This window comes from Pelodiscus sinensis, chromosome 3 (assembly GCF_052426305.1).
Source record: "Pelodiscus sinensis isolate ZL-2025 chromosome 3, ASM5242630v1, whole genome shotgun sequence".
NCBI lineage: Eukaryota > Metazoa > Chordata > Testudines > Trionychidae > Pelodiscus > Pelodiscus sinensis.
In genome coordinates, this window is record NC_143054.1 from 187,326,549 (window position 1) to 187,347,423 (window position 20,875).

The window sequence follows — 20,875 nt, forward strand, 5'->3', positions numbered from 1 at the left end:
GTTATTAATTTGGTTTTACATTATTTGTTCTTGACACGTTCATGTGACTGTTAGTAATCTCTAGGGATGTAAATGGTAAATTAGAGCTAAGTAACAGCACAGAACACTGAGAGCCAAGAGGACTGGTGGCTGTAAACAAACTTTATGGGAACGTGGGAAACTTAGCCACACCCATAATAAGTGAACATATGGCTAACTAAAATCATATCAGATCATGGATGTTGCCGAACCAGAGAGTACGAGATTAGAGAGGTTTACCCTGTAGTACAGGACTGAATATTTCTTGTTACATCTAAGACCGTTGTTTTGGAAGAAGGGAATGGTTTCCTATCAGGTTAATTTCTTTCTCATAAAAAGTGCATCTATTTGTAACATTGTAAGGAGTCCCAGCAGAGAGGGATTAGCAGAGAAATCCAGTTGAAATGGCCATAGTTTGAGAGAAACTCCATTTTTTTACATGGATCTGCATTTTTATCAGGTGGATCTCATTCCTGTGTTTGTATGCATAGTTATGCACAGAGAAGAACTATGGTCCAGTGGTTACATCACTAACATAGGATCCACTAGATCTGGGTTCAGTCACCAGCTCTGCTACAGAGATCCTGTGTTACCCTGAACATTTCAATTACACTTTGTTTTCCTTCATTTCCCATCTGTAAAAGTGGGGAAAACAGTATGTAGTAATAAAGAAATTAACATTTGTGCAGTACATAGATTCTACATTGATGGGAAGCCTTACATAAATACATATAAGTCTGTGTGTATATCATATGTTAATTTACATACTTGCAAAGCATAATGTTGTAGACAGCCTTGTGAAACACAAGTGGTGTGACTTTATTAAGAATTACCAGTTGTTTAAGTGTAACACCAGACAGTTGTTGCCAAGTTAATTTCACTTTTCTCCCTAATAAAACCTATTGTGACATTGCAGTTGCTTTGTGGTTTTATGCTATCTCTGCTGGGGGCTCCATTGTCACTCTGGAAGACCCTAGATTGCTGACTGAGGTCCCATTCACATGCACTGAATAACCCCGTAGCGTGTTCTTGGAGTTAGTTACCATATGAGGCCCCTTAAAAGATAACAGATTGACTGTGTCTTCACCATAGCCAGTCTCATGCAAAGTGGAGCCATCATGCATCTAGGTTCACAAACCATTATATCAATAGTGAAGCCTTATCTTGCAGATGTTATTTCCCTTAGGTGCACTGCTGGGAAGTAAATTCACTTAATCCATCTATTCAACTGAATTAACCCCCTTGCGAGCAAAGATAACCAATGCTTTAAAATTGGTCTATAACTTTGGGAACAAACAATATTTTCTCTTAAGGAACAGTTGTTTAAAAACCATACTAATTGAGTATCTTTGTCCTAGCAAGGCTAGGGTAAATTGTTTGGGTTAACCCCATCATTTTCAGTATCATAATCAATGGTACAGTATAGTAATGTAGTTCCTAAGGCTTTTTGAGTACATTCTACTGGGCATACCCATTGTAAAGATTATCTACAAAATGAATATTTGTTACAGTAAGGGTATGTTTAGACTACATGGCTCCATCAACGGAGCCATGTAAACTAGTTTACCCGGCATAGGCAAAGAAGTGGGGATTTAAATAATCCCCACTTCATTAAAATAAACATGTCCGCCACGCTGTGCCGATAATCAGCTGATCTGGCACAGCGCAGCAGTCTAAACGCGGATCTGTTGGCTGGGGAAGCCTTTGCCAACCGATCCTGTAAACCTCATTTCATGAGGCATGAGGACAGAGCCATGTAGTCTAGACATACCCTAACAGTTTTGTTTGTAATTTTTTATTATTGTTGTAAAAAAATTGGCTAATTAAATTATGTTTTATAGTTAATTCTTCTGTCATTTAGTGTTTGGGGAATATAAAGACAGGATAAATTAGGATGTTAAAATAATATTGTTGATAATATGTATATTTTCAGACTAATAACTTTGAGGCACTGCATCCTTTTTTTCAAATATTTGTATAAAAATTGTAAAAAGAGATTCTTGTTTTGTAGCCTGAGTCAAATTATTTTTTTATGATCTAAATATAGGACAATTACATAAAAGACCATAAGATATTTCAAAAGCTTAAGTGAACATTTACAGTGTTAAAACTTACTTTAAAAATAATTTAATTAAGCAAAAGCTTACTCTGTCAGGCCTCACAGGGTAAAATAAATGATTATTTGATTTTTGGATGATGAACATATTTATCTGATTTCTATTGTGCTGTAGATTTTTTTCTAGATTCATTAAAATTTTATGATGTAGTGCTACCAAGAAAAGTGGATTTTGATACAGCAAACAAATATTAATGCATCAGGAGGTAGCCAAGTTAGTCTGTTTCTGGAAAAACTTAAAAAACTACGAATAGTCTTCCAGCACCTTAGAGACTAACAAAACATATAGATGGTATCATGAGCTTTCATGGGCACAACCCACTTCTTCAGATGAATGGATTATATTAATTATATATTATATTAATTAATATTAATATTAATACAGGTAGTAAGAAGGTAGGATTGTCAGTCATGTTAAGGTGAATCAATATAAAAACTTTTCTGGGGGGAGCAGAGAGAACCAGATGTATGTTATGTGTTAGCCTGACTGATCAAGCAAAAATGTGAACTAAGGGAATGATCCTTCAAGTCCTTCATATGCAATTTATTTTAGCCAAATAAGTTCTAAAGGCAGGAATCTTCCAGGATTGACCTTCCTGTACAATACAAATGAATCCAGTGTTACTTTTGTGATTTGCAGTTAATGACATTTGAAAGACTGTGAGACAAGTATTTGCATATTTCAAAATGTGAATCAGATTAACTATACCACAATAAAGCATATACTTAGTTTTGTTACCTGCAGCGAAAACTTTTAACATTTATTTGAAAACAGAAAGTATTGGCAAGGACACAAAAGCTATGAAATTGCAGATTGCATTCTGTTGATCAATTAAGATGGTACTATCAATTTATAGAGCTTCTGCACCACAGGATCACAAACAGCACCCTGCAGCCTGAACAACAGCAGTATTATCAAATGGGCATTACCAAATACCCAATGGTGTTTATAATGCATAATACATGGAGGAGTCAGTTGTTTGTATATCTGGGCAAGCAAAAATTGATCATTCTTTTGTATGAACTTTGAAGTGTGACGGCGTTCTTCTTCATTGTTAATTCTGCCTCATTCAGATATCAGATTATGATCCTGTTTATCTAGGGTGTTATCTTTGTAGTTATCTTGCAACCCAAAATTATATCATTTTGTCCTTCACAGGGATCCGTGTAACATAGTGATCCTCAATGTTGTAGGATCCTTCTACATCTTGAAATGCTTATATCTTACAGGAGCATTAATGTTTTGCAGTAAGGGGACATGAGAGAGAACCTGAATCAAGCTTTGGGTGATGGAAGAAATGGAGCAAAATGCAGGACAATGTAGCACTTTAAAGACTAACAAGATGGTTTATTAGATGATGAGCTTTCGTGGGCCAGACCCACTTCCTCAGATCCAAAGCACAAGTTGTTCTTGATTACGTATGTATTTTAGACAGAATACTGAAATCCAGGGAAGTTTATCCAGCCGAACAAATATGTCTAGGGGTACTCGTTTACAGACAATGCAAGAGGGACAAATTGATTTGGCAAACAATAATGGGTTATCATCAGTAATGTGGGCTATATACTTGATGTAAAAGTTGGAAGATAAATAGGGGAAAGTTATTGAGCTGCCACAGCCTGCTTAATATGTATGTTATTGGTGCATGCTCTAATTATTTGTTCATGGCTCTCTCACTTCAGAGAGACAAACTCATTGGGAGAAAAGTGTTTTGTTCTAAGCATGAGCATGGTATTTTATATAAAGAATGGCTTAATGCATACTCATTGGCTTAGCATACTATACTTTCCTGGGGTCTGTACAGTCTTGCAACAGTAATTCCCATTCAGTTTCTGAACTGTCTACTGCAACTCCAGACAAGGAGTATTGTGTAAATTCATCCTTTTTTAAAGATAACTATATCAGTGGCAGCTTAATTCTTTAATTGAGGAAACAAATAAATGATGAAAAGAGCTGTCGGCATAGCTTTAGACCACTTGGTTGATGGTGGTTAAGGTCTGGTCTACAATTCAAATTAGAAAACAGACATTTGGCTATGCCATCCAAGTTGGGTATTTGTCATTGCCCCACATTGAGTCTGAAAATTTAGGCCTGGTCTATACTACAGCATTAGGTCAATACGAGGTAGCTTACCTCAATCTAATTATATCAATGTACACACTATAGCCTTGCTCTGACCAATGTAAGTGCTCTACTACCCCAACATAGTAACTGCACCTTCATGAGAGGCATAGATCTTATGTTGGTGTAGTTAGGGTGACGTAGTTTCCCTGTAGAAACTGTTACTTATATCTATTGTCTGTTATTCTTGTCAATTCTGTGTCTCTCCTGAAGTTGTGAAGTTGAAAAGGAAGCTGGCTCCCAGCTCTACAGGTGGTCTGCTGCTACCTGGACTCTGCTTCAAGTTCGGGCAGCCAGCCAGGCTCCCAACTTGGACTGCCACCCAGACTCCCAGCTCAAGCTGCCACCTGGGCTTCCTACTTTCCGCAGGGGAGCACTGCTGCCCTCCTGGATTCCTGTCTCCCTGCTCACAGCCAGGCTGTTGCTCAGGCTCCCAGCTCCTGCTCTAATGTGGGCTGCCACCTGGGCTCTTGGCTTCCCTCTCCCCATTAGGAGCATGGCAGCTGGCCAAACTCCGGGCGTGGATCTACCCAACAGGAGCCTGACTGATCCCCCTGAGCTCCCCACTCTCTTCCATGAATGAGGCAGCCACACCTGGTTTCTTTGCTCCCTATCAGGGACTGGGCAGTTGTGCTGGGCTTCTCGGCTTCCCACTTCATGCTGCACATGGGAACTTCTGTATCCCCTTACGCCCAGTGGATTTTCCTGAGTCTCTCATCAAGATTTTTGAAGTGCGTTCTTGGATGGCATAGGAAGAAGACTAGAATCTTCTAGTTCTTTTGGTGGACTAATTGCTTGAATTTTAAATAGCTGCTTCAGTTAAACTCACCTTTTTATAATTTGGCAAATCTGGTAGTTTTACAAATCAAGGGGAAATCTGTAATCTTCAGTGAGGGATCAGAGAGAATGGGGAGTTTTTTAAATTACAGTGCCCCCCATGAGTTTAGTAAGCGGGCTTTTATATAATGCTTTGGATCTGTTCTTTCAGGCTCTGAGTGAGTTTCTTAATGCACTCCCAAAATATAATCCCTGCATAATTTTTACTAAGGCCATGTCTATATTATTACTAATGTCTGCAAAACCTTTGTGACACCACTTGTTAGTGTTGCATTCAGTTGGCTGGTTTAGAACAACTTTCTAGCTAAAATCTACTGAGGCTTGCAGTTTCTGACCCAACGAATCAGATCAAGATAATTCAAATCATTAGAATGAAACAGACTTTTCACTAACACCACAGTAGCTATGGAGCTCTTTCATTAAACATGAGGGCCTACCTGCAGCCTGCTTTCAGAAGCAGCAATTGCTTTAGAAAAACTTGGGCTGTGTCTACACTTGCAGAATTTTTGCACTGTCAGTTTCACTGCTGATAGTGAACTTGTAAAAGAAAACCGCTGGTTTGTGGTCTCACTTATTGCCATGGGACTCAGAGCAAAATAAATGTTGCCGGCATAAGCGCTCATGTGTTCAGTAGGGATGTAAAATCCTGTTTAATTAGTTAACTGGTTAAACGTTAAGTTTAACCGGTTAACTGATTAAATGGAGATGGGCTGGAGTGGCTCCTGCACTGTGGTCAGGGGCTGCTCCAGCCCGCCTGCTTCCAACCCCATACTGGGCTGCTGGCTCCCAGTCCATGCAGGCTGGGAGTTGGCAGCCTCACATGGGGCTGGAAGCGGCAGCAAGAGGAAGAGGATAGGACTTCTGTCCAGGCTCCGCCCCCCCCACAACTGCTGCTTTCAACACATGCGAGGCTGCCGACTCCCAGCCCATGAGCCTGTGCAGGCTGGGAGCAGGCAGCCCTTTCCCTCTCCATGCTGCGAATCCTGAGTCCTTGTGGGCTGGGAGCTAAGCAGCCCCATGGGGCTGGAGTAACCCTCTGCCTGCCTATTAAGGGTGATGCTTACAAGGTAACCAGTTACAGTAGACTTCCGATAACCCGGAACCTATGGGACTTATGTGGTGCCGGATTATCAGATATGCCAGAGTATCAAGCATATACATAAGATGGTTATGTATATACTGTATATAGTATATACTGTATATAAAGTGTTCTTAACCTTTTTTATTGTACATACTGTATACAGTATACTGTAATGTTTTAGTTTTTTTTAACCCTTTTTTACCCTTTTTGCTCAGTTCAGCTGCTGCCACTGTTACCTTGTGACTCATTTTTTGCCGAAGCTCACTCACTAGGCTCTTGCCATTTTGATGCCGGACTATCAGGAGTGCCGGACTATTGGATGTTGGACTATTGGAGTTTTACTGTAATTGGTTCACATACCTAGTGCACAGTACTAAGACAGCAGGGAGACACTCTCTTGTTGACATAGGTACTGCCTCTCATTGAGCTGGTTTTATTACGTCAATGAGCGAGCTCTCTCCTTTCGGCAGAGCGTGGCTATACAAGCGCTCTTATGTCTACACTGCTCCTGTTTTTGCAAAAATATGCAAATGAAGCGAAGCACAGAATATTGCAGTGCCTCATTTGCATAATTAATGACGCTCCGTTTTTGCGCAAGAGGCTTTTGCGCAAAACCCCACTCTTGCTCAACAGCCGTTCTTCCTGAAAAAATGCGGAAGCCTCATTAATTATGCAAACAAGGCACGGCAATATTCCATGCTTCGCCTCCTTTGCATATTTTTTGCACAAAATGGGAGCAGCGTAGACATAGCTTTACTATGGCACAACTATTAGTGCAGCTGTGCTGCTGTAAGCTTGTCAGTTGAGACATGGCCTTAATTATGGTAGAAATTTGAGATCCATTGCCAGTCAGACCAGGCTCTTGGCTATGTGTATTGGTATTATTTTTGATAAGTAATAGCACCAACCCCTCTTTTGTTGATTTTTTTTTTTTTTTTTTTGTAGACAAGTACCTCCTTATTGGCTTTGGGCAGCTTCTAGGTCCAAGAAATCTCATTATATGTCATTGAATGCCCTTTAAAAGCTCCTTAGACACAAGACTGTCAGAATCTGGAAGAGAAAGAAGGTCATTGGAAGTGTCTTTGCTCTCTAGGAATGAAAATGAAAGTTTGTCTGTTTTTTCAAGGTAATTTTTGATGTTCCCTAAAAGCAGCATATAATTTTCTCTTTGTATAGTTTTTCCATTTCGGCTGGAATGTTCACCCCCCTAAGTATCTCATCAGTTTCCTTGCACATTTAAATTTAAAAGCTCTTCTAATTGCATTTTCCCTGCCTGTGGTAGTTCTGTTCATACGGCCTCTGATTTCTTATAATTTGTGTTAAAGCCTGACATTTTGCCTGAGAGCTCAATTTCTTTACTATAGACAGGACTGAAAGCCTCAGGTTTCTTACCATAATTAGCATATATAGATTTTTTTAAAAGCTTATATGACAATGTATCATCTATACATTCATTTGAGCTAGATACTTAAGTGGTGTAAATTGGCAACAGCTAAGGTCCATTGAGTTCAGTGGATAGGATACCAGTGAGTATCTAGTCTACTCTTTTTTTGTAAATTGTTTTGCAGTTTGTGACGGTGGAAATAACTCTCATCTCTTCCTGTTAACTTCCCCCAGGTACTAGGCTATGACATAAAGTTTCTGTCCATTTTTTGTATATTTGCTCCAAGCACCAAGTCCTGTTTGAATGTATTATAATTATTATTTTGATGTAGCACAAAACCTCTGTTGCCTCTCTGTTGGCTTATACAGTTTCATTGGGTCATGTCAGTCTGTGACTAGCAGAGCTGTTGTAAAGCTATAAGGGTATGTCTAGACTGCATCCCTCTGTCGGCAGAGGGATGCAGATTAGGCAGATTGACATTGCAAATGAGGCAGGGATTTAAATATCCTGTGCCTAATTTGCATAAAAATGGCACTTTGTCAGCAAAAAGCGGCAGTCTAGAGGAGGATCCTGGAAGGAGCTTTACAGGATCTGTCGAAAAAGACTTTCTTTCTTGACAGATCCCCTTCTAGACTGCCGCTTTTTGCCAACAAAGTGCTGAGTCTGCAAAACGTGGCAGCCATTTTTATGCAAATTAGGCACAGGATATTTAAATCCCAGCTTCATTTGCAATGTCTACCTCACATTGGGATGCAGTCTAGACATACCCTAAGTGTTCTAAATTCTAAGTTACAGTTGTTCTTTGCAAGGCACTCCTCTACTTAAAGCTGTGCAATTTCCTGGAGTGAATGCAAAAGCTATAAATATAGACAAGAAAAAGACAGTGAAGATGGTACACATTCTAAAACAATTTAAGCATCTTTCATCCTCCAGTATTTAGTGTCCATTTAATTAAAATCTTAAAAAGGTTTGACCTCATCCAGGTTTATGTTTTCTGTTATAAGAAGAGCATCTGGTAAAATATCAACAATAATGCTGTCTGATGCAAAATAAAAAGTACAAAAAATAAAAAAGAAGCAGTCCCAAAATACAGCAATTAAGACATTGTCTGCTAGCTTTTAACCTAAATTCCACCCTTTGAATTCCTTTTAAATCATCTGGAGGGACCTGATAGATTAAGAGATTATAGAGTATGAGCTTTTCACCCCGAGATCTCTATTTCAAATCTAGTTAAGAGAGGTAAGGACCAAAATCTTTTACCGTTTGATGATCTGTGAAATAAGTTTTGCGGTATCAATCCAGTTTCCAGTCAGAAAATGCCCACAAAATTAGCTGAAATTAATTGCAATTTATTTTTGTTTGCTTGTTTAGCAGAGAGGCCTGAAAAAATTATTCTCTCAGTCCTAGTGTGGTGTCTCCAAATCAGGGTAGAAGTACATAGGCAAAAATTGAGAGAAGGCTTTGACTGCAGCTGCCTGAGCGTAAGATACTTGTTCTTTGGTCATATCCTGCAAAGTGACCCTAAATTCTATAATGAGGACCCCTACTTTCTGCAGCACTCCAGTGAGACAGATTGGCAATTCTGTGAGAAGTTCAACTGAATTGGAAAAAAGATTTTATTGAATTAAAAAATGGCACTTCAGTAGTTGTGGACTCTGATATTAAATCCTATTTTTTTCAGTGCCTCTAAATACTAAAAGTGCTGCAGATTTCTGCATTAAGTTCATAACTGCTCTGTTGAAGTTGTCTGGCAAAGCTGGCGGTTTCTTCGTCTGTATATTCCTATTCATGGACTCCAGGTGCCTGTGCTGCAGTCTTCCAGAACCTTTTAGAAAGCAGAACCTTCTGCAATCCTAGACTCTGACAGATAACGTGAAGATCTGTGGTCCTGACTTCCAGATAATTGTTGTTTGGCTGGAACCCTGAAGAATTTTGAGCCTTCTGTTAGGCTCCTCCCATCAAATGGGTCCCCGTTTCTTCTTTTGTCAGTCCACAGACCAGTTGGAGTAATTTGCACCTCCTTATGCAAATACGTTTTGACAGAAAAAATTCCCCAAAGGGGTTTCGTGTACTCAAACTTTATGCTTTCCCTGCACAGAGGGATTTGTTGGCTGTTTTCACAGGTCCTCATTTCATGGCTCTCAGCTGAGGACCAGGAGATCAAGCAGGAAGTAACAGGACAAATTAAAATCAGGCCACAAGGAGGGTGAGTTGTAGCTTCCACTGAGCAGAAGGAAGAGTGTTTCTGTACACAACATTTTTGCATCCCTTTGAAAATACAGTCCTTGGAATTTTCTTTTTCACCATACTTGCTGTGTTTGTGTACCAAATCTGACAAGTGTCTACAGTGTTACTACAGTGTCAGGGGTGGCCCAATGCAAGATGGAAGGACAGCTCCGCACTCCCAGAAGCTGCGGGGCCTCGGGTGGAAGGAGCTGGGGAAGCCATTCCTCAGCACTGTCCAGACTGTGCCATACTTCCCCCATAGCCAACCCATTAGCACCGCCAGGACAGCACCACCTGGGGCTCCAGTGACGATTTAAGAAGCCCAGAGCTCCATCTGGAGCCTCATGCTCTTTTGAATGGCTGGGTTCCAGGGTAGTTGCTCCCTTCCCATCTCTGTCGGTGGGCCTACACATTGTAACTGAAAAAGTTGTTTCCCCAAAGCAATACCTGTTGTTTAAACTGCACTGTGTTAGTGTGGAGGGGTTTGTTTCTTTTGCACTGATGGTGGCAAGATCTCCGTTTTCATTAATACCAATGGTAGCTGAATATGACTCCTTATTTGTACATTTTAGAGCTATTTTTGAGTATGAACAGGAAATCCATCTTGAAGTAGCTAGATAGTCAAATTTTGCCCCATTAGAGCTTTAAAAGGGTTAAATTAATTTTTGAGACGAGTATTTCACAATAAGAACAACAGTCTTGGTAATAGTTACAGAGGTTTTCATAATTTTAGTGTAATGGCAGCATTATGAACAATGATGCTGTAGTAACTGTGGAGCTCAATTGTACTTTAATTGTAATTCAATGTGTCAAATCTCACTGACGAGATAAATAATTATCTAAAGAGATTTCAATCTAAAAAGTTATTTACAAAGGTATGAAAAGAAAAGTATATCCATTTTTGTAGGCAACAAGGTATGTACCATTAACTGCTGAGTCATATAGAAAGCTCTTGCCATAAGGGATGTATCAAGAATTGAACAGTGTAAAGGTGGGCTTTAAAATTTACACTGAAACCAAATAAGAACATGCATACTGTCCTTTTTGCCTATTATAGGGTCAGAATAGGGATCCCTGATCTCTTTGATCTTTACATAAAGCAGATAAAAATGCATAAATAGCTTCTAATCAGAGATGAATTAAAGGAAAATAGCATCCCAGAGGACAAAACACCCCAGGCACCCATCAATAGCCTAAACCAAATGACAGACCTAGAGCAGACTTCAAAGCTGCAAACATAACTGCCAATGATATCCACATCTAGATTCTGTTAGAAAAATAATTGTCACAGCTTACAAATGTCCGGGTCTTTTAAAAAAAATGATACATGCTAACCAAGAGGACTTATTTTTTAACTGTTAAATATATGCTTTCTTGAAAAGAGCTGATAAAAGGTGAAACATGCAATTTAATGTCATGAACAAAATGCCTAAGCACTAAAACATTGATACTCCATGTCACCTTAGGTTTATTCAATTTGAATGGCACATTATTTGAGGCTGGAGTATATGTTTTATTAGAAAAAGATCAGACACGGACATTTATTATAATTGCTTCATTGGTTGTTATCCATATATCGTCAGTGAACACAACACAAGTTAATATTCCTAAAACTGGTTCAGAAATAGCTAATAAAATTTCAGTCTTATATTTAAAAAAAAGTTTGAGACAAGATTTTGGTTATGGAATTATTTTCTAATTGTGGAAGAATAAACTAATTTTGTCCACAGTCTTATCTCCCTGTCTGTCTCTCCCTACTGCTCAGCCTCAGTCTCCTTAACCAGTCCCAGTTTGTGTCTCACCTCTAGTGCCAGCCTCATCAGTCCCAGTCTAATCCTTTCCTTTCTACCTGGTTAGACATTTATCCCCTCTGCATTTGAATCAAACATGTTTCCTGCTGTGGGGAGGGGCATTGCTGAGTGTCTCCTTTCCCTCGCCTGGCCAAGGGTGACCGCCTTTGTCGGATGGAAATAAGGGAGAACTGTATTAAAAATGGTCAACCTTTAATGGACATTTTAGGAAAACACCTTTTCCCTTAGCATATTTTCTCTCAAGTGTATATTTCTACTGCCCTTGAGTGCGCAGTGCAATTATCCTAAGCTTCAAGATAATGTTTAAAATGATATTTACTGGTTTCAATACATTTCAGTGAATCTTAAAATAAGGGATCTGTGATCTTCCTAAGGGACAAATCAATTATGGTCCCTTAAAATAAGGAACAGGTGGTCATCTCACCCTGGCCTCAACTTGGCCAGAGTAAGTGTGAACAGTCATTACAGGAAAAATCCAGCTTGAGACTAGTAGTTCTGGCTTGATGGGGGAATGTTCTGTTGCTCTGCAGAGATACTTCATGTGAACTCTGGTCAGTACTAGAAGCTGTGAGAGGCTCAGGCATCTTCACATTGAGGGAAGAATCCTCAGAGAATTAACTGTTGAAGTTGAGTAAAAGTCTACTGACTTGGGCAAACTGTGACTTTTCAAAAGTCAATCGTGGCCAAATTGAGCAGATTTTCATGATGGCAAAATGCAAGTCCTTGACACAAAGGCCACCTTCCTGCAAAATTCTGAGTCACTGCTCCAAAGCATGGAGGTACTAGAGCTTTCAAACAGTTTTTCTCGAGAATTTTTTAACATGGTAAATCAACATCCCTAGTCTTGTTCTTGGAAATAGCTGAACAATAAGGGCTAAAATTTTCTGGAAACATCCAACTTGAGACAGACACCTTGTATGGAAAAGTTCAGCAAATATGTTCAAAGCTTAGAAAAGTTATAAGCCACTGGAAGTAAGGTCTTATCATGCGAAGCCTCAGTAATAGGTAGTGAAACCCTGCTGCCTATAATTTTTAAGACACCGTTTTAATCAGGTCTGTGCATTCATAGATTCTGGAATTAGGGGTGCTGATGGTGCTGCTGTACGCCCTCACTTGAAATAGTAATAACAACCCAAATGCATGGATTTTGCTTTGAGCACCCCCTTCCTGCAAAAATTGTTCCAATGATTCATTCTTCTAATATATTAATGCCAGCTTCTAACTTTTTTGACTACTCCATTCTTTTGGAGACTTAATTGTAGGGAAGTTATCTTGCATTTATTTTATTTTAAATCTGATACAGGACATACAGGTTGCATCTACACTGCAGGGCTTAACTCGAAATAAGCGACGCAAATTGAGCTACGTCAGTTGTGTATCTTATTTCGAAATAGCTTATTTTGAAATAGGGAGCATCTGCGCAGCATTTATTTTGAAATAGAGCACTCTACCTCCGACTTCCCTTACTCCTCGTACAATGAGGGTTGCAGGAGTTGGAGTAAGAAGTGCTCCAGCTTGATAGTATTTGGACACTATTTCGAAAAAACTTCCTGCTGTGTTGACACGGACTAAGTTATTTCAGAATAGTGCTAGTTATTTTGAAATAGTGTTGCAGTGTAGTCGTACCCACAGGGAAGAAGGAATATAACATGTATTTACTTGTCTTGTTAAAATCTAAGTTTTAGATCAATTTATTGACTTTTAATTATAACATACCTTCCATAAGGAGTGAGCATCTCTTAAATGATAGCTTATTATTGTTTTATTATTCATATTGCACCATTTGTTTGCACAGAATTTGAGAGGCAAACAAAAAGATCAGAAATAAAATCCTTGTCCCTGTTGCCATTCATTTGGCTTGAATGGGGCCAGGATTTCACCCCAGTTCCCATTAAGTAGAGACAATCTAAATTAGATTGAAAACAATAAAAATGAAAACTTACCTTTTGCGTTAAAAATGTGGGAAAAATTAGATAAGAGAAATTGGAAAACATACAGGTAGGGAGAAGTTTGAGGAAGAAACATTGTTTAAAACATTTTAATTATATTCTCGATTGGGAATCCAGAGAAAAATGTGTTGAGGCCATTTAGTAAATTAAATGCAAACATGTATCTTAAACACTAGATGGTGCTATTGTGTAAAGCTGCATTTATGATAACTTAAAAATCAATTTATCAGAGGTGAGGGGAAAAAAATTATACATAGAAAATTGTGGAACATTTGCATCTTTGCTAAATTGGCAGTTTCACTGGAAGTCTTAGAATATAGAATGAGTATAATTATATCTGTAGCTCTTGTTTTATAATCAAGGTGTAACATCTCAGGAAGAAAATGGTGAGATTTGTTACACAATATACAGTACTTTGATTTAACATACAGTATTTTGATTTAAATGTGTCTTTAAAAGTATTTACCATCTTGGTTAATCACACACTCTGAATGTAGAAACTATTTGCTAGATGTTTTACGCTATGAATATACAAAAACAAGGTTCCCTTGTATTATTTCAAGTACACCCTAAAATGCCTTAGGATTAAAGCAATTATGTGTAATACTATATTACTTATATTTAAAGCTAGTTGTTGATTGGATAAGAACACGAAAAACAGCTTTCCCCCCCTTTAAATCATTAATGTGTTTTCTTCCTTGTCTACTTTACCAACATTCTGCATTCCTTGTGTAATCCTAGGATATTAAAAATAATTAAATGGGATATTCACAGTTTCAGTAATGAAACATAATTGGAGTTTGGAATACTTTGATATTAAAATTGGAAAGATAAAACCAAGAAAGTTGATCCTGCTGAGAATGTGCACATTATTTTCATGTTTTACTCCATGTTTTGGACTGTGAAGTTCCTGGAAGTCTTTCTCATATAACAATTGTAGGATTAAGCCCGCTAAGTTTTTAGCTTACAAATCCTTATCACAAAGAGCGTGTGCCTGTGTGTATGTTGAGATGGGGGAAAGGCTTAGCCCTAAACTATTCTAATAATATTTTATGGCACTGCTGAACACTTGATTACTTTTACATTGTTTATTACTTGTAATGAGATGGCCAGAGAGAGGAGGTTCTGCAATAGCTGGCAAGATATGCTTGTTATATTTCTGTTTGATGACATACATGATAAATTCTTTAGTTAACTTGTCAGGAAACATATCTAAAACTATACAGAAAATACCAGAGGATGGTAGTTCCTGATGATTCAGAAGAAAGTGTGATTTATAGACATTGTTATTTAAAGATAGCAAGTCCTTTACAAAGAGTAATGATTTATGTGATGTAGAAAACACTGAAGAATTAGCATCCATTGCCAAGTTACTTCTTTCTTTCAGGCAGAAGAGGGCTCTGATCTATAATGATATCTTATATACAAGGTCGCTTATTATTTTCATTGCATGTACTTTTAAATGTTGTGCAAAGCACCTCTCCCATTTAATTACACAAACTTATTGCTAATTAATGACTTGTGTTAGCATTACCGAGCAATAGAACATTTGTCAGGGGTGTATTTTGCAATACTCAAATAAAGCTGACAAGTGAGGAGGATGGTTACTAAATAGCACATCTCTCATGAAGAAACCTTTGAAAGGGAGCCAGGTACAAGAAAACTATGCCAGGTTCACCATGCAAAATTTCTTCAAATAATTCCCACAACATGGAATGGTGTGGGGATTCAAGCATCCCACTTTCATCCTAGATATACAAGGAAGGAGACGTCAGAGAGTTAAGGAGGTAGGAGACAACTGCATGGAGACCTTGCCTCTGTGTTGTTCTTTTGGTCTCTCTCTCAGCAGCACAGCTGCAGCTTGAAACAGCTGCAGACTGTTGAGAAATAGTGACAGAGAGGACTCTCCTGGAGTTAAGACAGCACACAGCTTCACAAATTCTCAGCAGGATTTCAGAGTGAAAATATGGGGAGGTATGCAATGAATAGTGAGGTAGAGCCCCGTCCCCTGATTCTCTCCCTCCAAATCTGCCCCACCTCTTTCCAAACCGTACAGTGGCCCAGATGAAGCGTTGTTGTAAAGAATAAGTAAAGGGAAGACAATACAATCGATAGAGAACATTCTCCACCTTTTCCCTTTTCCCACAGGTAGGCAGTGATTCCATTGTGAGACCAAAGATCCAGTTAAAATTTTTAGCAGTCTGAGCATGGACTTAGCTATATTCCATCTAATTGAAGAGCCTATATGTCCTGGCCCCATAAGAAGGTTCTTCGACTTGTTTGAGTGAGCTTAAAGCAGATTTTACTTACTGTTCATTTGGGGGTTCATCTTTGGCTTCCCTTTAGACCTTGTGCTATCTCCACACAGAACAATTGCACATGCAAGATAGCTCTTTGGAGGCCTGTATGAAATGAATTAGAGGCCATTGTGGGCAGAGGCCCAATGCACAGATGTTTCTTTCCTGTTTAAATCTGATCTAGTCACTGGATGTGGGAAAACTTAGGCCAGGTCTGCACGGGGGGGAACGTCGACCTCATATACACAACTCCAGCTACATGAACAGTGTAGCTGGAGTTGATGTACCAGATCGATTTTCCACGGCATCCCCACTGTCGGAGGGCAACAGGAGAAACTCTCGAGTCAACTTCCCTTGCTCCTCATGACCTGGCAGAGTACCAGAGTCAACATGGGCACCATCAGTGGTCAATTTAGTGGGTCCTTACTAGACCCGCTAAATTGAACCCTGGGAGATTGATCTCGACAGCGTCCATCTCCTGGTGAGTGGAGACAAGCCCTTACATTGCGGCTTTCCATGCTTTTATCTGTTCTACAGATATAATTGGGACTTTGCTTTCAAATTCTGTCCTGTTGATGCCTTTGTGAGTATTACAGTCTCTTAAAAACATCCACTTGAATACAGGCTGTTCTTGTACTGCTGAACACGATTCACATAGTACACAGTATTACTCGGTTACTTGATATGGACATAAGAGAAAAATCCTTCTGCGTATGTGTATTATTCACTGTACAATATATAGCTCAGACTGTCTCTCTATGCTGGTAAACATACATACTTTGGATAATCTTTTTAATAAACAGAACATAGACAGTACACCCATTCCAATATGTAGAAGATTCATGAGTGGGAGAAAAAAGATACATGTGTATAAGTCAGTTATGTGAGAATAGAGCCTTTCATTTCTTCAGGCTCTATTTAAAAAAAAAAGAATATGGGCATCTGCACATATTTAGAGATATAGCCGTACATCTTTAGCGCAGTGCATGGGGAGTTAGCCATGACACGCTCATTAACATTAATGGGATTTCTATGGCTAATTCCTCTCTCACTGGCTGAAAATTTAGCCCAAAGAGATTTGCAAAGTGACGTTGGGAAGCAAGTTGGTCAGTTAGCCTCATTACTTTTATGTTATTAACTGCTCTATCTGCTTCTGGCTTTATATAAAGACTGTGACATGATACTTAACATTTCATAATGAAGTATTATATGCCAAATATAGACTCTAATACTGAGGTATAATATAGCAGTTTTAGTATATTTCAGAATATTCTGGGTATTTTTAGTCAAATTCAGCAAAAATGGTAGAATATAAAGAAAGTTATATATTAAGGAAAATGTTGAAACTTCAGAACGGTTTATATTTCCAGTAACTTCAGTGTAGCCTTGAGGCAATTTCTGGGATAAATGAAAAGGACAACTATATATTCTTGGCTTAGTACACTGATAATATTTTACATACATTCTTTTGTAAATAGCTTTTGTGAAAATTTATTGATAAGATAGCAAAGTAATTTTCTGTTCAACAGGACATGTAACAAAATATTTAAAATAGTGAAATATACTTGTAAATTATAGAAAAGTGGGACTGGAAAGGACCTTTATAGGTCATTTAGTCCAATACCTTGAACTTGAGGAAGGGCTAAGTATTATCTAGTATTATTTAGATCATCCCAGACAGTTGTTAGTTTAACCTGTTCTTAATAACTTCCAATGATGGAGATTCCACAACCTCCCTTGGTAATTTGTTCCATTTCTTAACTGCCTTTACAGTTATAAAGTTTTACCCAGTGTCTAACCTATATATTCCTTGCTGCAGTTTAAGCTCATTATTTCTTCTCTTGCCTTCAAACAATAAGGAGAACAGTTTATCATTTTTCTCTATATAACGTTTTTCATACTTTAAGGCTGTTATCATGTCCCGCTCCCCCAATTAGTCTTCTTTTCTCCAGACTAAATGACCCATTTTTTCTATCTGTCCTTATAAGTTATGTTTTCTAGATCTTTAAACTTATTTGTTCCTTTCCCCTAGACGCTCTCCAATTTGTCCACATCTTTCCCAGAGTGGGATGGTATATACGGTATTCCAGTTGAGGATTCACCAGTGCTGATTAGAGTAGAAGTCATATTTCCTGTATCTTGCTTATAACCTCCCAGAATTATGTGTGCTTTTTTTGCAATACTGTTACATTGTTGATTCATATTTAGTCTGTCATCCACTATAACCTTCAGAGCCTTTTCTGCAATACTCCTTCCTAAGCAGTAATTTACCATTTTGTATTTGTGCAATTGATTATTTCTTCCTCCCTCTGTGTAGTACTTTGCATTTGTCCAGATTTTGCTCATCTCAGAGAATTCTTCCTTTGTCAAGATCATTTTTGAATTCTAATCCCATTCTCCAAAGCACTCACAATTCCTCTCAGCACAGTATAATATGCAGTCTTTATAAGTATACTCTCTATGCCATTTTTCAAATCATTTGCAAAGATATTGAATGGTATTTTCTCTGAGTATGGTTTTCCAATCAGTTGTGCACACACCATCTCATAGGCTATATTCCCTATTTGTTTATGAGAACGTCATGTGAGACAGTATCAAAGCCTTACTAAAATTGTGATATATCACATCTACTGCTTTCTTTGTATCTGTGAGACTTGTTACCATGTCAAAGAAGGATATTAGATTGGTTTGATGTGATTTGTTCTTGACAAATCCATGTTGGCTGATACTTATCTCCTTATTATCTTCTAAGTGCTTACAAATTGATTGTTTGCTCATTATCTTTCTGGGTACTGAAGTTAAGCTGTCTGGTCTATAATTCCCTGGGTTATTCTTATTTCCTTTTTTGTAGCTAGGTACTATATTTGCCCTTTTCCAGTCCTCTGGGATTTCTCTGTCCTCCACAAATTCTCAAAAATAACCACTAATGGCCAAGAGATCGCTTCAGCCAGTTCCTTAAATATTCCAAGGTGTATTCCATCAGGCCCTGCCAACTTGAAGACATCTACGTGATTCTTAACTTGTTCTTTCCCTATTTTAGTCTCAGATCCTATCCAGTTTACATTGATGTTCACTATGTTAGTCATCCAGTCACTGCTAACTTTTTTGGTGAAAGCTGAAACAAAATAGCCATTGCTGCATTTTCTATTATGTCTTTCCCACATGAGTAATGGGCCTAATCTCTCCTTCAAAGCCATGCAAAATAGCCATGCTATTTTTTAAATCCCACTCCTGCCCCGCCCCACAATTCCCACTCCCAGTTGCTCCTGCATTTTTATTTTATTCTTTCATTTTTAGCCCATTCCCATCGGCAAAAGCCGTAGATTCTGCAAATCCAGGAAGAGACACTGTAATGGGGCTAGGTCTTATGCGTACCTGGATGGGCCTCTGTTAGAGGTATCTCTTAGAAGGGGGTTGTGAATGAATACAAGACTGTGTGACTCGGTCAGAGGGCTGAGTAGCTGCAGGGCTTTTAAGACTGAGGCAGTGCAAGAACTCACACTTGGCCGAATGAGGGGCGCTCGCAGGAGATTACAGAGATAGAGTCACCATTCTACTACAGGTTAGATCTCCCTGGTCCGGCACAATTAGGAGTTTGCCAGACTAGGGGAGGTCAAGGCTCCCCACTGCCACTGGCCCCTCTTGGGCATCTGTCCCAGCCATGGAACTCCACTCCCAGTCCTGTCCACTGGGATCCGCTCCTGGTCCTGGCCAGGGCTACGCTCCTTAACACATTGGCCCCGAGCTGCGCTCCCTGCTGTGCTGGCCACACTGCCCCCAGCCTTGCCCGGGGCTGCATTCCCTGCCGTGCGAGCCCCGTTGCCCCCACTGCCCAAACCCCACTGCCTCCAGCCCTGGCCGGGACTGCACTCCCCACTGCTGCTCCCTGCCACGTTGGTTCAGACTGTGCTCTCAGCCATCGGCCTGGCCTGGCAGGGGCTCCCAGCCACTGGACCTGCTGCTGCTGGCCAGGGCTTCGCTCCTGACCCTGGCTGCCTTTGCTCCCGTCCAGGCTCTCTAGTCCAGCAATATGCATGGTCCTGCATGGCCACGGATGTTGCCCGATCAGAGAGTGCCGGATTTCAGAGGTTCAGCCTGTATGCGTTTTATATATATTGTGACAAAGTCAGGTCGAAGAGCTTGAACCAAGTGGGAGAAAGGCAGCCCAAGGAGCGAGGGAAAAAAGCCAACTCCCTTGTTAGTGAGGAGTGGGCCACTTAGGAGCAGCTGACAAGGAGCTGTCTCAAGAAGATTAGGGATTAGCTGAGACCGGGCTACCTTGAACCAATTAGGGCCAGCGGACTCCACTTTTGGCCTGCTGGAGACCTTTAAAAACCTCCCGTTAGGTGGAGAGGAGAGAGAGATAGAAGAGAGTGTGAGAGAAGCATACAGACATTCATACTTACAAGAGACAGGAGGGGAGAAAGGAGCTCCAGGAGGAGAGGCTGGGCTCCTTCCCTTCATCCCAGAGAGACTACCACCCTAACTCACTTCTGAGGAAAAGTCTGATTGCCCCTACATGACGGACAAGGGGATGCTTTGCCTGAGGCCCTTCTCGCCAAGGGGAGAAGAGCAGAGTTTGACAAGGACAAGCAGGGCCCTCGCCACAATATTTATTTATATTTGTTGTGTACCTATTTGTACAAACATAAAAAAACAGATTTCAGAAACAAATGTGACCACTAAAAGAATATAACAAATCTAGCTTAAACCATATACAAATACGCTAACTCTTGTTACATTAGACAGCTAATCTGTTTCTCTCTCATTTAAATGTACATATTAAACCCTTACTTTAAAAAAAGATTTAGTGTTTTCCCACAAATGTGGAGTCAATTTTTTTTGCTCATGCAGTCCCACTTGCAACAAAGTATATTTAGCTGCTCCCATTGTCATGACAGTGAGTTCTGTGGGTAGGGTTGCCAGGTGTCTGGTATTCACCCGGACAGTCCAGTATTTTTGCCTCCTGTCCGGTTAAAAAAATCAGAGAATACCGGACACCTGAGCTCTAGGGGTCTATGCTCAACAACTTTG

General features: G+C 39.5%; 1 protein-coding gene across 2 annotated transcripts in view; it reads left to right on the top strand.

The window, feature by feature from the left end:
- WDPCP (WD repeat containing planar cell polarity effector) overlaps positions 1-20,875 on the top strand; it is a 248,485-nt gene that overhangs the window by 14,369 nt on the left and 213,241 nt on the right. Inside the window, exon 2 of one of the 2 annotated variants that reach the window (XM_075925595.2) lies at positions 7,120-7,300. The exons of the other annotated variant lie outside the window; for it this stretch is intronic. The gene's annotated coding sequence lies outside the window, so the exon portion shown is untranslated. The remainder of the gene's footprint in view (positions 1-7,119; positions 7,301-20,875) is intronic. 2 annotated transcript variants of the gene reach the window in all.